Here is a 15,592-nt window from a genome sequence, read left to right on the forward strand (position 1 = left end):
TTGGCTTGCATCATGATAGATGGCAGAGAACGATTTGAAATTGAGACATCGCAGTTGAAAACAAAGTTTTTCTTAAAATTGTACTCATGATTCTTTTAATTAGTCGTTTATTTGTTCATAAGGCAGTGCTTTACGTCGATAACTAAATACTTCGTGTTATGAAATTTCATTTAAAAACCGAACAAAATTACACAAAAATATTTATTGTTTCTGATTTTGCCGGACTATAAAAGAAAATATCATTGCCTATTCCGTACAGGCAGACGAGGGAAGCTCCGTCAAAAAATTCAAAAATGATTTACATATAAACTTTGATCTAAGTCTTAGGGGCTTTAAATTTGGGCCTCGGAATTTTTTTTCTGAAATCCTTTCTCAGTAAGGCGATAAATAACAATAAATATAAAACTACGAAAATACTTTATATCATGATCTCTGCCAAACTTTATCGAAATAAAGATGCGCAAGAAACGTAAAATAAAATCTAAAACTAGATAAGCGATTAATTGTCATCATTAAAAACAAACAAACGAAACTTAAATAAACGAATTTAAAACATATGTAACAAAAAATTAACTAAATAAAAAAACAAAAGAAAACAATACTTACAAAAAATAAATATGTATTTACATATATTCATATATATATATACACAAGTTAATACCTATGTTTATAAGAAATACAAATTTTAACAAAAAACCTATTTGATATCAATTCGTAAGATCCGAGTTGAAAGTGAAAGGCTATCTCAAAACAGTTTAAATCACTCCAAACTCTCTGCTGGGATCGGTTGAGGTCCTAAGTAATTTCTGTCACCATTTTAAACGGGCTATTTATCCTGTTATTTCGAATTCAGGTCGTTTCGTCGTCTTTAATAAGGTTTTGTTGAATAACATAGCACTTTTACGTTAAATACGTTACATGCATAAGTTTTCGAATTGAATTTTTCTCGATCATCACTAAAAATTATTAAATAATAAAAACAATTATAAAAATTAAAAAACACGACTGCCAAAAAATGAAAAATAAATTTAACTAAAAAAACGATAATATATCGAACTAAAAAAAAACTTAAGATTGTCTAATGATTCAACTCTCACCAGGTCTTACATCGATAAGAAAATTTTGTCCTATGAAAATATTTAAATGCAGTTGGGGGTCTCTTCAATATAGGGTGTTTACTATTCAGAGCTCATTAATATAAGACAATTACTACTCTGAGCACTCCGACTTTATTTAAAATGTTTGTTAAAGGACATTTCTTTTCGATGTAAGACATGGTGAGAACTTAATCATTAGATAACCTTAAATCCCTGCTATTTCTACGACATGAAAAATATATTTAAACAAATTAAAACTGTCTAAAAGCTGATCGGTCACCAGTTATTTTATTTAATTAAATACTGTACAGCGACGTTTAGTCCTTTATTTCCATACCTTCTTTTTTCGGTTCGATCTGTTTTCGTTTTTTTAGTTCAATTTTTTTATTTTTTTAACAGACGTGTTTTTTAATTTTTATAATTTGTTTTTTGTTATTAGTGATTTTGTCCAAGGCTATGTCGTATAAGTTGATGGTGAACAATTATCTTTTATTTTTATATAAAAATCGGTAGAAATATTCTTTTAAAGCGTCTCTTAAGGTTTTTGTTTTATTTCGCTAACGTTTATTTTTTATTTATTTATTTACTTTAACTTTTGTTTTTGTATTTAAATTTAGTTTTACCGATTACTCTGAACGCGCTGATTTATAAATGGTGACTATTTAAAAATCGCTCTGAGCGATTTTGGTGTTTGATTCATTTGTAATCCGTTCTTGAACATTTTAGTTTTTGTGATTTTAGACGAAAAAATATTCATTGTACGTACAGACATTGCGGTATTAGAAGAAATCTGGAGGCCTGGCCTCAACAAATAAGCGCATCGCCTCAGGTCGAGATTTTTATATAGCGTCCAATTACGAAATAGTTTCCAGACAGGTCTAAAGTAAAGCCATTCCCCCCTCCGAATCACACGAATATCATGGATGCGGTAAACTACAAGCCACCCACATCGTTGATATTCAGCGGGTTATATGTTGTACTATAATTTTCATTCGTTTTGGTGTCCAACAGCCGGCGTCTGGTAAAAATCCATATAACATCTCGACGAAAAAACTTTTTCACTATTCACTTATTTTCCTTAAAGGTAAAGGAAGGAGATGGATAGTGAAAAAGGGATGATCTACCGGCCGAGGAGCTGCAAATTTAACAAAATCCGATCGGCGAGCTTCAAGAACCCTCTAGGTCGTGGGCGCCCTACCCGGGAACAATTCTAAATATATATATATGTATATATATATATATATATATATATATATATATATATATATATACATATACATAAGTTATGTAACTTATATAATTGTTCATTTAATTTTACTGTAAAAGGATAAAATATTAATAATGTGATGTACAATTACATATTGTACTCTTATATTACTATTATTCCATAAGTATACACACATTTTCTTCTCGATCTGGGAAGCTTCACCTCCTACCATTATGTAACCTTTTATTTGCTTAGATCTCTTTAAGAAAATATTCAAGAAACTTCTGAGTTTGATTGGTCGTGTCTCGTACCAAAAAATTAAAGAAGAGTTTTGGGTGACTGCTCCCGCCTCCTTGATGGAAGCTGCCCGGTTTGGTTAACGGCTCTGTCAATTTCAAAAAAGTGAAACTAAAATGCCCCGTGAAAACCTTTATTCTGATACTTCCTTCTGCGTATCAAACACTTGTCTGAGGAAATTTTTCTCTTCTCAGAAGTCAGCTAGACTGCCGATTTCAGTTGATGAGAAATAATAAATGTTCCTATAGTTTTTTCGCTCTAAGGTCTCATTATATGTGTGAATTCGTATCGGTCACTTCGTGTCATATTTTTAAAAAGGTATATTTTGAAACAACTCCTCCCCGGAAGGGGTTAAAATCAACTTTTACTTTTATTTCCCATCATCTACACAAAAAGGTCTAAGACCAACAGTCATATAATTTGTGTGAATAGTGGGACAGTCCTTAAATATTTTTAGTCGATGGTGAGTATGTCCTTGACCTGACCCCTAAAGGTGCAAAGTCGGCTTTAATAATTGTAAATGAAAATAATAAAAAGTATCAGTACGATTGTAGGAATATATATATATATATATATATATATATATATATATATATATATATATAAGTTCATTTGTTATATATATATATAAACGTATATTTACATAGTTTATAAACGTAATTGATTGTAAAGTAAGTATAAATACAACGATTAAAATTAAATGTTCTTGGAGTTATATATTCTATTTTGTTTACCGAAAATAAACATGAGTTTAAAAAAAAAATATTTTACCTTATTACGTTCTTAGAAGTCACCTACCTAGGTGTTATCGATGGTATCGAGAAAGGTATAGCGATATATACGGTATAGATTCAAAAAAAAGTAAGCGCCCGGCCTGACTACATTTGTATGATTTGTTTGTCTTTGACGGAACGGGTAGATTGACAATTAATGTGTGCAACGTTTAGCCGATAACGTATGGGTGCTTACGATAACATCCGCTTGCTCTCTTCGATATTTATGCTGTAACGTTTAATTTATTTTCTACTGATCTATAGTTAAAATTATTAATATATATTTTTATCGTCTGATTTCTCAAAAAAATAAAAATAATATTAAATTTAGACCTTTTTAATTTTTTTTAGAAAAATATTACCTCGAATCCTTTTTTCGATTTATTAATTTTATAAACAATACATTGAGACTTACTCGGATTAAAACTTTTGTTTATACTAGCGATATATTATAAGATTATCATTTTAACATCGTTTTATAACTGCGAGCATTTCAATGACTGCGTCCTACCCGATGTGTGCCTCAATGTCACTGAATATCAGATCACTCTGTATAGAGACAGCGCTCGGTTCACTGACCTTACCCAAGGATTTTAGAGTTGTGTTATAATGACGTCACATCGGCTGTTGCTAAGCAACGAGCGGGGAAAGTCTGCATCTTCCATCGTCGACCGTACGGTGATCGACACCAGTTCGACCCGGCATCACGAATACTTTTTGGTGGGGGGAAAAGGTAAAGAAATATGCACCTCCTTGTCCCGTACCTTAGAAACGATCCACAAGCCGATTCTATACGTATAAATCTATATTATAAACTCTTAGTTTTATCGGTAATAAAATATTGCGACTTACTGAGATTAAAAGCTATTAAAAATAATAAGCGTGTAATCTACGTAATAATAATATGACTAATATGTAATCTATGAAATAATAAATGCGTTTTGTATTCGTAATTTTTTTTATAGTCCGGTTATATATTATCCCGGTTGCATTTTTCGTTAAATTCGTTTCTCGAGGTAAAATACGAAGCGGACCCTTACGTAATACGAGGTGCATGAATACCTTCATTGAAAAAAGAGATATTACATTTATAATCGTTCAAGAAACAGTAAACGTAGCTCGACCGACCGAAACCGAATCCAAAAATTATTACTTTAATCGCTATTCTTCTAAAAAATTTCAAAGTTCGAAGACGGCTCACAATTTGAACGTTTATTATTTTGTAGAAATCAACATTTTGCATAAACCTTTAGCGACCGCAGGATATATCCACAAAACGATTGAAAAATAATTATCCTTCATTTTTTTTTAAAAAACGCCATATTTCAATAATGAACTTCTCTGAACCGGTAATGATATCGTAATATATATTTATTATCTTGTGAAATTTTACGTTTATTTGTACTTATTTTAACGATTGCGCATAGTTTTCAAAAACTGTTATAAAAGAACAATTTTTCGTAAAAATATTTTTCGCACTATAACCTTAAAAAAAAAAACTACATAAAATCGTCGTCAGGTAATTCATATTCAGAACAAAACGCATAAACATAATGAATGCTTGTTTTGGAACGAGGCTTTTGTAAATAGATAATTATTCTAATTACTAATTACTACTAACTACAATTTCGCAATAAAACAGTACGGATATTAAATTTCTTATAACTTTTAAACCGTTGATGTTATCGAAACAATCGTAAAAAATATTATTCGTAAAGCGTTTATCGTTCGAAACAGTAATAAAGAATTTTTTTTATAACGCTTTTCGGAACAAAACCCTCTGTCGTGGATCCAGCCGAACGGTTTATATAATTTAACCGTATACTTCCACGCTCCAGGCAATTCCTGGATCGGAAGTTTTCCTAACGAACACTAACCCTGTTCTCAGATCACCCTTCACTATACGAAGAAAATCAATTTGTCGCATCGTGTATTTAAGCCGGTCGACATAAAGGATGCGATTATAATTAGTATATTTATACTTTACTTATTATATTTATTTTATTACATTTATCTACTAAAATACGATGTAAAAAATTAACTACGGAAAAAACTTCAGGAAAATGTCTGTCTGATATTCGTATCAGGAAAGGACTGAAATAATGTAATATTAATCGTTACCTGCATTTAAACCGAAATTTTCTTAGAATTAAACAGATCTCGTTTTTATTATCTTTCCGAAATTTTAAAACGGCTGCCTTTTCAGTTATTGGATCTCTAATAAATTCGTGAAAATGAATATAATGATTGTAATAATAAAATAATCATTAGCCGTAACATGTAAATTTTTAAAAAATTAGATTTTTACTTCTGCGATACACCTAAGAGAAAAAAAATCCATAAAATACAATTCGTTCTTTTTTAACAGAAGCGAAATCGGACGATAGATTATCTATAATAACGAATAAAATATCAATTTTTTTAATAATAATTGATGTAGAAGAAGGCTCATTGTACTCGACCGACAAAAAAAACATTTTCGCTTTTAGACGATGAAAATCGTCGAACGATTAAAAACGGAACACGATTAAAAATTGTCGGAACACGACAATGAACTCTATTCCGATGGACTCTGTCCATCGGAATAGAGTTCATTTCTTGGAATAAAACGCCTACTCCGATCCGCGCTCGGGGTGTCGTTTCTCACTTCATTCTAAAAATTTTAGGATCTTTTAACTATACTTGCGACTTTCTCGTGTCGCTCAAAAAGCGAAAACGGATATTAAAGGTTCTTACAGGATACCTTTTCATTAAAATGTTCTAATACAAGAACGATCTCACTTTAAAATTCTCTCTGAGACCTATCCGTCCAACGATTTTTAAATCGTCCGTCCGTTAGTTCGGTTTTTTTTAATTTTCTAAAACTGGAGATGCCATAAAAAAGAATTAGGAAAACAACATTTACTGTGAAAAAAATCCTAACGATTAAAAATAAAGATTGATATGCTGAAGTTTAGTCGTAAAAATATTTTTTAAGTTCAAAATAAATAACTCTAAAAAATTTCAGTATATAACTTGCACAAAGGTACATCGACTTCACGATGAACCATTAAAGTGTAACAACCCTGTTCGCCTGAAATTAGTCTCGCCCGACACTAGACCGATGTTAAAGGGGATAGATTGTTTTACTATTAACATGACTCTGCTACTCTCTTTTCACTAAAAAGAATACGTGCAGCAGTATTTAGTACTTAAAAATTTTTAAAACTGTTCATATACTGTAGGACCCGAATTTTTAACTCGCGGTCCGATTGAGAGGACGAATGTTACCTGGTTTTTATAAATTAAAGATTAAGTGCTATCTTGTTATGTCGAACATCATGTCTTGTATGGATGCGTCCGCATTCACACATCGTTTAAGTCGACGCGATTAAAGCACCTGTATATGGCGTACGTGTACATTAATTAACGTACTAATAATAATCTATTCTGACCGCCTGATAGTTTAATCTATTATTTTCTTTATTCCATCTTCTTAATTATTTTTCTTGTTATTTTTTCCACATTTTATTTTTCTCCCTAATTTCAGGTTTTTCTGACATTCAGATAAGATTATTCGTTTTTATTCTATGCGCGTTAGTACATTTATTAATGTAAAGATCGAAAAATGTTTAATTTAAGTATATCTCAAATACATTGTATTTTATATTTCACGCGTCTCAATATATCATGAATGTCTTGTAATTAATAAATAATTAGAAAAATAATAACTACTTTGTCGTAAAACTTTTTCGTAATTCTGCCAAAGGAAGATTACGTATTACAAAATTTAAAGATTAAAAATTTAACCGTTAACAAGCCACAAATTCTGCAACAAGATTTTTCAAGCTGTTTACTCAAAAACTAGTTACCCGAATTCTGGAAATTTTAAAATAATTTTTTATCAGAAAATTTAAGAAATCGACTAAAAACAATTTTTAAATATTAACCGGGTTAACTGACTAACTTTTGCAGAATAATATTTCTTATATTCGAATAATAAATTAATAATTTATTTAGCGAAAGCAAGCAGGGATTCACTTTTTCATCGCCCATCGGATTAGGGTCTCGTTTTATATTAAGATCGATTTTAACGGATAAATAAATATAAATAATAAATTTAAAATGTCGGTCGTGACTATTTTATTTTTATAAATAAAACCTTAATAGAAGCTAGGAAGTCGAGAGAAACTTATATTACCTTAATATTTTTTATCATTTTCCTTCCGTCGCTTGTATCAAAATAGACAAAAAATTGTTTAAATTCCTGTAAATTAATCGTTAGGCTTGTTTTCTTCTTTGAATTTGAGTACTTACTAAAATAAATTCGGTAATTTATGTTAAATTTATCTTTAATTCGATCTAATGATTCTTTACAAAAACTTAATTCTATTAAATTAAGTCCTGTCAGGTCAGAAACCTCCGTGCGCCAAGGTTTCGTCTTTAGCTTGGAAGTCTACAGTCATCTAATGCGCATTGTTGAATCGCGGCCGGTTGCGCTAACTGTTGGACCTAGCTCTAATTGTTATTAGATATTTCCTAACGATTTTTAATTTCAAATATCATCGCTGAATCTCAAAATCGTTATTTTTTCTCTTCCGAATTGTTAATTAATGAGTTTTGAAATATGACTTTCAAACCGGAATTCCTTCCCCGTTTTACGGGAACGGTTTTTTTTGTTTACCCGTCGGAGATCTATTTTAGCAATTGTACTATCTTATACGAACATTTAAAAATTACCGGGGGTCAAACCGCATCTCAGGAACCGAATTTAAATAATTATCTTCGACTTTTGAATCGCCAAAGCGGTATGGAAACTGCCGTAATTATTATTGTCGTAAAAATAATAAAATTGTTATCACATAAACGGTAATAAATTAAAACAGTAAAAACCTTTCGTCAATTTCAATATTCGGGATAGCGACATTTAGAGCAGTATAAATCCCCTTCCCGCCTTTCTTTTCGTATAGGCTACGTATATGCGTCGAGTATTTATCGACTCCCGGCGTCCCCAATAGGTTCGGAAGCACGGATAACAATAAAACGTTTGTTTATACGATGTAGCGAATATACTTTATTCTCCGCAGAGTATTCATATTACGTCACACGTTGTGGTGACTGACATACATAAAAGTAGAGTAACAAGCTCGTCAGATAAGATAACAAAAGTAGGTCGACTTACGATTTCAAGAACCGTCTATTACTATGAACCGCATTCTGTAATTATTACCGGTATTTTAGCTCTATTAATTTAAATTAAAATAGAGCTTTTAGTTAAGATTTATATTAACATAATCTTTTTAAAACTAAGTAAATTTTGTTATTCGGTTTCTTTCTAAATAAAAAGGGAATTTATATTAGTAAAAACACGCGTTTAATATTCGTATTTATTATAATAATTTAATTAAAGGTCTACTATAAAATGATTCCTTTTTATACGGAGTTTTGTAATTAATATATATTTGAGATCCGTTTAAAATAAAATCACAAATTCATTTCAATTTTTTTAGTTTTTCTTATAATAATGTTTTGAAGCGCTGACTCAATCGAGTTCTGTACCAGATAGTCGGCTATAAAGTTTCGGAGAAGAATATTGATAAAACAGAATGAACTTTATCCGGGTATTTAATTCATAAAAATCGTGCAAACCGATCTGACGATACCGAAGATTTAATAGAAAATGTTATCGCTTTACATTTTTTGTAGGCGAGAGACGTAATTTTTCGTACCGAGTTGCCTGTACGATGTATGTATAATTTAAATTGACCGTAAAAATTGCTACTCCGTAATCTATTTTTATGTCGTCATCACGCTTCATGCGAAACCGAAATAAAAGTAGTTATCTTTGATCGTATCCTGATTTTACTTATAAAAGGTAAAACCGGATGTCGACGAAGATCGATAACGAAGTTTTTCTTCCTTCAATAAAATTTACACGATTAAAATCTTATCCGTGTACGCTGTCTTCAGTCGAAATATATCTTCCTCTCGTAAAAACAAATTTCTGGCATCCGTTCTATCGGGACATATAACTTTAAGAAATATAAATAAATAACCGAATAAAAAGTTAATTCGTTCTACTTTCGGAGAAAATTGTTAAAATACACGCTCGGGATAGATTTTAGGGGAAAAATTCAACTGAAAAAACAGGACAAAATGTAATCTGAAACAAGTTTCCGCAGAAGTTTTCATTTTCGATCGAACGAGAAACGGAATTCTACCCTTCGTTCGACAGAACCGTTTTCACTGTTTACTATCCGAGCGCGTTCTCGAGAAAAATTTTTATCGATGAAGATAGTGTACATACGATTTTAAAATCGTAAGCGGCGCCGGTAAAATAAACAACTTCCTCAGAAACGTTTTTGAATTTTCAACCGGGAGCTCCTTCCCTTGTTATGCCGAAGCGGTTTTTATTCTTAATTTCCTACCGGGAGTGTATTTCATAAAACATATCGAAGAACCAGAGTTACAGAAATAACGAAATTTGAGCGTAGGTCTTTTCGAGGTATAGATGACCCGGAGGAACATTTGCGGTTCGGCTTGTAATCGTTTAAAGAAGCGGTTCTAATCTTTATCGTTGTTAAAAAATTTAGAAGTCGTATCGAAGAGATTTAAAGATTTATTCGACATCTGTAAATTTTCCATAACCTATTTAGATACGTCACGATTTATGAATTCTGTGAAGTGTATAATCATGGTAGGCATACCCTGTTGTCAGAGATGTATATTTCAATTAAATAGTGAACTGTGTTAGTTTTCCCCATATTTTTATAGCCCGATAATAAATAAACGACTAAACGGAAAACCTTCCTTTGAGAATTGAAAAATTTTAACTTATAAAAATTCATCGAATTATTTACAATAATATTTAAAAAGTACAAAAACGATTCTATCAATATATAATATATTATGATATAAATGATTTATGTAATATATAAATATCAAAATAATTTTAAAAAATTAACCTACGAATTTTATGAAATGTTTTAAAAGGTAGCAGTCATGATTGGGAAAAAGGGTCGAGAGGCGCCGTCTGGCTGCGAGACAAAATCAATACCTCAATCGGACCAGTAGTAAACACAACACCGGGGTAGTACAGTGGTCCCATCGTTTTATATAAAAAACTTATCTGTTTGACATCACTATTATTTTAGAAGATAACAGCTTTTTATTTTATATATATTATCTCCAGTATAACAAGTGTAAATTATTATCGCTCTTAAAAATTATATTATTGGTGTATACTTACAATAAAATATTGAAATTTTTGGCTAAAAAAGAGAAAGAAATTACCTCTATAATTAATTAGTTCATACAGTTTACACTATTAGGGATTATTACTCGTTAATTTATTTCATTTAAAAAGAAACTATATCATTCGTTCGGGATACAAATTCACGCAAACCTATCGTCTGTTCTGTCGATTTTAATATATGCTATAAAGTGATTTAAGATTCCTTGTTTAGGAGGACAAGTAAGAGGGTTCACCTAGCCCTAACTCATAACTTAAATAAAAAATAAAATAAAGTTATTACAATACAAAATTGAATTTAAGAAAATACCGACCTATAATTTAAAAGTACAGAATTAATTAAATTAACTAATAACTTCAAAGAAAAGAGAGCGATGACACGTTTACCACCGCATCAACATAAAAGAGATACTCAATAAACACGAGGAAATAGTAACAAATAGTTTGGTTAAAAAACGTGTGTATGTGGTTATATTTTTCTTCAAATTCAGTTTATCTGTCGACCTTTATACTTAATTTTAATTCAGAAATTTATTTTGAAAATACTGAAGAAAACTAAAGAAGAGTACCCTAACCTCACAAAAAAGAAGAATGTACACATTAAATGAAGTATTTTATAATTTTTTAATTTACTTCGTTCAACGTTTTTTTAAATTTAATATTAGATAATATTTAACCTAAAACATTTAATTTATTTTAATTTGGGTTTTATTCAAATTTAAACCTGTGAGAAACAAGCGAAAATTTTATTAAAATATTCCACGTTAACGGCGTAGTAATCATAATCTTCTCATTAATCTTGCCAAATTTGAATGTTTTACATGTTGGATGTTTTACATTAAATTCAATGGGTATGACTTTATATTATATTTGTAAATAAAAATGTGTGCAGCAATACTGATATATATATATATATATATATATATATATATATATACACCGCGAAGTCTCCGTCTACCCGTGAAGCGGATACAATTACTTTTGGTAGGAGACACTTCCATACTATTTCTCGCTAGCCACTCGTCTATCTCGTCTAATATTGCGAACCGAGAAGAGGATATTACTGAAGTTACTAGCACAAAATCTCTGGGGGTTGTGCTAGATAAGAATCTAAAGTTTGGCAGGGATATTGAAATGGTATGCAAGAAGGCTTCGTCGACAGTAAAAGCGATCAGGAATCTGTTTGCTGGACACACAGTACCTAGAACGTCAAGAAGGAGGCTCATCACGTCTGCGATGGTGTCGTCTGTACTATACGCGGCATCAATATGGGCTGATGCTGTAAATATACAAAGAAACAGACAAAACTGACAAGAATGCATCGGGCGGCGCTATTAGGTGTAGTGGCAGGTTACCGTACAATGTCGTACAACGCGTTATGTGTTTTGGCATCAGTTCCGCCAATTTACCTACAAGTCAAAGGTAGGAGGCTAAGGGCGGCTGGTCATTATAAAATTGAAGCAGAAGAGGTGGTCAGGAATGAGTGGAAGACGGTCTGGACCGAGTCATCAGCAGCAGAGTGGACCAGGCGACTAATACATGAATTAGATAACTGGCTAGACCGGCGTCACGGTTATATGGATTACCACATTACCCGATTAATGTCTGGCCATGGCTATTTCAGCACCTACCTGAATAGAATTAGTAAGAAGGAGTCGCCTGTTTGTGAATATTGTCAGGGCGTAGATGACGCCGAACATACGCTTTTCGAGTGCCATAGATGGGCGCAACACCGCCAACGATTAGTAGATGAACGCATTGTGACGGGAAATCTTGTGGAGTAGATGTTGGCCTCTGACACTAACTGGAAATGGTTCGCAAACTTCGCGAGAACAGTTCTCCGTACGAAGGTGGAGGAATATCGACGCCGGGGTTACTAGAGCGCTAAGTGTAGGGAAGGATGGACAGCCCCGTCTCGGAGGACCCGTATGCTTAGGTGTACGGGTATCTGTGAGGGGACGGGGACCCCATGGGAAAGCCTTCGCGAGGGGTTAAGTTAAGACCGAGACCCGGCCGAGGGTGTTTGTCTCCTGGGAGTGCTTGCGCCCTTGGTGCTGGCACCTTTGGTTTGAGGCAAGGCATAATGACCGAGACCCGGTTCCTGGTGGGGGGGGGGGGCGGGAACGGCATAGCCGGGCCCTGTTTCCCCCGCCGGGGATTAAAGGCAGGCATAAAAGATCCAGAACCGGGGGGGTTGACCCTGTCGTGCCGGATGTTAAGCCGGTGGATGGGGAGACCTCCTTAGAGTCGGAAGGACACGTCCCTGGGCCGAGTATACTTAATTGGATGTCCGGCCCAGGGATGTAGGGTTTAAAAAAAAATATCTATATATATATACACACAGTAACTTCCACGAGAAAGCGATTAGACGGCGCTTCGTCTTACGAGCAACGGTCAGCGATGCGGTTATTAAGTCTATTTTATTACGAAGCCACCACACTGCTTATTCTTCTGAACAGCAGATTTTAATTCCGATTAGAATATTTTATTTATATTTTATTCATTTCTCAACAAGTAGTCTCAATATTTTCCGAGTTTTCAGCTTTTATTTTATTTTATAAATACAATACATTTTTCTGTATTTTGTTTCATCGTTTTTTTTTAATAGTTTAATAATCCGTTGTAGTTACTCGTTTATTCATTTTACTTTAGCTTCTACAAGCTTAAAGTTAGATTCCCGTCCTTTTTTTTTCGATCAGAAATTAATTTTGTAGCGTATGAAAAACGACTGGCATTTGAATCCAGCATCTTTTGGATGAAAGGCAAAGACGCGACTACTCGGCCGCGGAGGTCGGCGATGCGGCGACCTCCGTGATGATAATTGTTTGATGGTCATGAGGCAAATGTATTAATTCGTTATAACTTTGTGGAAACAATTCTTAACAAAGCTCTTAATTATTTTAAGTAAACGCCGTCGAGATTCCTGAAGCCATTCTGCTTAACAAGTTTTATTAAAAAATAAATTTGTTATTTCTATAGGTCAATAGTTAAATATTATTAAAAATAGAGAATTTTAAAAATCACTGAAAAAAAAATCGCCGCTAGTATCATACAACAAGTAAAGTAACATAAGAGAAACGACTTTATCGTCACAACAGTCGTTAATTAATTTACAGCCGACTGCATGAAATGGAACTATATACCGCATTCTACTTACTAATTACATAACTAAGAGAGCGTGTAAAGAATCTTTTAAATAAAAAAAAATTCTACAAATAAATGCGCATTTCGGTTGTAAAACGATCTACTTATAAAGAAAATAATAAAGATAAGCGTAAATATATATTTAAAAATATATATAACTAAAAAAAATAATCGGTAGCGTCGGTCACGGTACTTTTCATAAAATGTTTTCAAAGAATAAAGAAATATTTCGTATGAATATTTAGGTGAAATGAATTGTCAGTTCTTTACGGTTCGATTTTGGCTCAGAAATAATTTCAAAAACAAAATATATTAATGTACTCGTATAAACTATATTTGACTTTTAATTACGAAACGGGGAAAAACTTTTTGTTCGGGTAAATAGAAAAAAAAAAATTCAATCATCTGCTGCGCACAACAATCAACGACATTCGTGATATTTTTTTCGATGAAACATCACAGGAACACAGCAGTAAGGAGGTCTACTGATGCGATAACTCCGTTGATATTAAAGTGTATATTTTATAAGTAATATGTATTAGAATACATTTTTACAGTGTGAACAATGAACCCGCCATTTTGGCTGCTAGCCACACATACGCTATACAATATATATATATATATATATATATATATATATATATATATATATATATATATATATATATATGCGTACATACACAAATGTTCAAATTTTATTTCAGTCAAATTATAAATAGCTGAAACCGGCAACCCTCTTTGCTTTATTTACATTCGTGTATTCTCAGTATTAATTTTTCAGTTCGAACGTGTTTACTCTATTCATAAAGATTATAATAGGTTTTAAAATCCTGCTTTATGAAATGAAGTATATTCGATAAATTTCAGTAAAACAATACATGCTACCGACACAGATAACACGATGTATTACATTTATTTTGCGATAAACAAAAAATCCGATCTACTAATTATGTAGAACATAGTTAATGATTCTTTTGGCAATATGTACATCGACATTATATACGTGCGGTTTTTTAAACCGATTGCTAATTACCGCAAAACGCATATGTCGCATAAATCCATTCTGGATGCTGTCACTTGCAACTACAATTCGTGTCGTATATCGTTTAAACACAACGTATTAAAGCTGAAAAATTTTTAACTTAACTTTTCCGACTACAGATTATAAAGAACGCTATATTATTCCGAAAAAAAATTTAATGTAGAAATTACGGAACTTCAGCGCTTCGTATGAAGACGGGAACGTTGATTTTACAAGCGTTAGGCTCACCGACCGAGAAAAATTCAACGCGTCTCTTAACTTACCTTTAATATTCAAAAATACTATTTCAGTTCCCCTTTTCATGATTCGTGAAGTCGTAGTTACAACTAACCTTCACAGATAGAATTTTAAAATTCTCATTTGAAATGTTTCAGGGGCTAACGAAAGCAACCGAATCCACATTGTTTTTATTTGTCTAATTTTTGTAAAAACTACCTAATAATTAATTTTTCTTCTTCCGTGCCTAATAACGGTTCGTATTCAGCTATCGCAGATTCAAATATGATCCATCAAAATTCTTTATGTAGATAAATTTACAATATCTAATGAAATCGTGTTCTGTAAGCGACAGCTTCCCCATATTAAATAGTGTAATCTATACAATGCGTTAAGAATAGAAAGAATCTTCTAGAAGTGAAACACAAATATATTTTATGTAAATAGAGTACATCTTTTGTAAAAAAAAAAAAAAAAAAAAAAAAAAAAACTAGGTTGTCAGTAACCGTATGCAATGTTCACAATAATATTATTTTTCAGTTTAAGGCATTTTACATTAACAGCTATCATTTGAGAAACACCGGG

This window comes from Lycorma delicatula, chromosome 4 (genome assembly GCF_047948215.1).
Source record: "Lycorma delicatula isolate Av1 chromosome 4, ASM4794821v1, whole genome shotgun sequence".
In the NCBI taxonomy this organism is placed as follows: domain Eukaryota; kingdom Metazoa; phylum Arthropoda; class Insecta; order Hemiptera; family Fulgoridae; genus Lycorma; species Lycorma delicatula.